General features: G+C 36.7%; 1 pseudogene across 1 annotated transcript in view; it reads left to right on the forward strand.

Annotated features, from left to right (window-relative positions):
• LOC149034354 (uncharacterized) overlaps positions 1-2,577 on the forward strand; it is a 7,173-nt pseudogene extending 4,596 nt beyond the window's left edge. Inside the window, exon 3 of the transcript XR_016183230.1 lies at positions 907-2,577. The product of XR_016183230.1 is annotated as an uncharacterized LOC149034354 (transcript). The remainder of the gene's footprint in view (positions 1-906) is intronic.
• Positions 2,578-2,931: the final 354 nt, after the last annotated feature.

The following is a 2,931-nucleotide window of genomic DNA, read 5'->3' on the forward strand; positions in this document are numbered from 1 at the left end:
TTCTCACCATCGCCAATGACGCGATCAGGAAAACTGAAGAAATCAAGCTATTAGGAGTAAATATAGACAAGAACCTTAACTTTACACAACACATTAGCGAAATATGCACTAAAGCCAGCCAGAAAGTAGGAGTCCTCATGCGCTTGCGCAACCTAATACCATGCCAAGCTAAGCTCATACTATATAAAACAGCTATAATGCCACATTTAACATACTGTCATTTAGTCTGGAACTTTTGTAAATCTTCAGATGGGCGCAAAATCGAACGCATCCAAGAGCGAGCCCTGCGTGCGGTCTTCAAAACCACAACAGAGACATATGAGGATCTTCTTAAGCGTGCTAAGTTACCTACGCTTCATAATAGACGCTTACAGGACATAGCAATACTAATGTATAAAGTAAAGAACGATCTAGTACCCAGCTACATATCTGAGATATTTACTCGAAAGGGTACTCGTTATAACCTTAGGAATAGTGACTTTGAAATACCACGATTTAACACTATACGCTATGGTAAACACACACTAAGGTATCAAGGACCATATATTTGGTCCAAATTAGAAAATGGTATGCGTGAACTACCAAGCCTTACTATCTTTAAAACTAGAATCCGTAGAGTTGACCTGGTCAGCCTAGTGGAAGACAGTGGCAACTGCTGCAATCTTTGCAGCACGTGATTTTTTTTAATTATCTGCATGGTACAAGTATTTTTATGTTATCTGAACATTGTTAATATTTCTGAATATTTTTAAATTTTAATGCATAGTTTATCGGCTATATTGTTACTTATTATGATACTGTACATAGTTTTTTCTATTAATTTAGTGATAGTAGGTGTTCCCAATTAGCTCTATGAGCTAAATACATTGACACGGTAATAAAGATTTTATTATTATTATTATTATTATTTTGGCCTTAGTTACTGCACAACGAACACAGACTCTTAAGTTGCTGTCAATCAATGACATGCAATCTAAAGATGGAGAATATGTTTTTCAAATTACTTCCATTCTAAAGCAAACAAGTGCTCATGGTGGCCGGCAAAGACACCTGCCACCTATTGTGTTGAAGAAATATGACCATGATAAAACTCTTTGCGTTTTTACATTGTTACAAGAGTATCTTATTAGAACTTCTAACTTAAGGGGTTCATGTTCTCAAATCCTGATTTGCCACTGCAAGCCTCATGGGCCTGCTTCTAAAGACACTATTTCTAGGTGGCTCAAACAAGTTATGCTTGACGCTGGAATTAATACTTCTGTTTTTAAGCCTCACTCCACCAGAAGTGCAGCCACTTCTGCTGCAAAGTCAGCGGATGTTCCTCTAGATGAAATTATGACCACAGCTGGCTGGCGTTCAAGCTCTGTGTTTGCTGTTTATTATAACAAACCACTGTTAAATGATAGTTCCTTTGCCAACAGTGTACTGGGAAAGAATTAGTGCCTTGGTAATAAATGCCATGCTTACGTTTCCTCATCTGGAATGTGTATTCTTTATTTTTTGAGAGCCCTATAGAGCTCTAAAATCTCATGTGATCTCAGAATGTATGCAAATGCGAGGCAGAATTGAATAATTAATACGAGACTTACCTGTAAGTTGAAGTTTGATTGAGATTCTACCGTAGCATTTGCAGAAATGAAGAGATCACATCCCTCCCTTCCCCTCCCCCTGTTCATATCATCCTATGGTGTTGCATACACCATATATTTACTATTCATCTATGGGGTGGTCTACAGGACTCCTCAAAAAAAAACAAACAAAAAAAATAAATATGCTTTCAAGACTGAGCTCGAAGTCACGTGACTTGCTATCTCATGTGATCTCTTCATTTCTGCAAATGCTACGGTAGAATCTCAATCAAACTTCAACTTACAGGTAAGTCTCGTTTAATTATTCAATTCTGCTCTTATTGCAGATTTGAAAAGTTCAGACAAGGAAAGCAATAATGAAAGTTCTCATAGTTCTGATATTGACATTCAAGAAGAATGTCAAGGTAAGAATTAGAGGGACCATGACTTGAATGCAGGTGACCGGCTCAAGAAGGTTGATGAATTTAGGGACTAAAAAGAATAAAACTTGATGTTTCTAAAAGCCCCTTACCAGCCAACTTCTTTAAAAGACGTTTGGGGTTGCTGTTTTTGACAACATTGTGACCCAAAAAAAATCAATATAATATCCTGAAATGTGGAAGGACAGAATAAATTGCAAGGTGGAAACCTATTTTGGTATTTTCATGGGCATAACAAACCTTCCACAAATTGCTATTTGCTGGTCCAGGACCCCATCATTCAAAATGCAGGCATTCACAACATATTGATGACAAACCACCTTAGAGAACTGACCTGGTATTTACACATTTCAAACTCTTAAATGGAGCCACCACACCTGCAAAGAACAAGTTTCACTAGAAGTCAGTCAACTGAAGCTTAAATACTTGGAACACATTAGACTTCTCTTCAAGTACTACTTCATTTGCATTAAGTAGTAATTGGATAAAATATGTAAGAAAAGCCTTGCAACACTATAAAAACTTTCTTAACCACAATATCCATCCTGTCAAGACCTTGGCCAGGTGGGAGGAAAATTGGCTCCTTAGTTTGAAACAGTTTACAATCTATCTTAACAAATAGTTGTGTTTTATCATCTCAAAAAGAAAACACCATGAGTCGGTTTTTGGTATATTCGTGTGACACTTTGGCACCTTGAGCCAGAGACTACAATGGAGCTGTTAGAAAAGGTGTATTTAAGGCAGCCATTTCCAAGACAAACAAAGTTGTGGTAGACAATAACAAAAATAAAGACAAAGATTCTCCATGTGTTTCTTAAGTTGAAGAAATGCTGGTGCAATTTAACAATGATATGGTGTAACAGATCAAATTATGTTAACTAATGGCAATTATTCATCTCCATATATTTTAAAATTGAAGGAGA

The sequence above is a fragment of the Pocillopora damicornis genome, chromosome 14 (genome assembly GCF_964200805.1).
Source record: "Pocillopora damicornis chromosome 14, jaPocDami1.2, whole genome shotgun sequence".
Taxonomy (NCBI): domain Eukaryota; kingdom Metazoa; phylum Cnidaria; class Anthozoa; order Scleractinia; family Pocilloporidae; genus Pocillopora; species Pocillopora damicornis.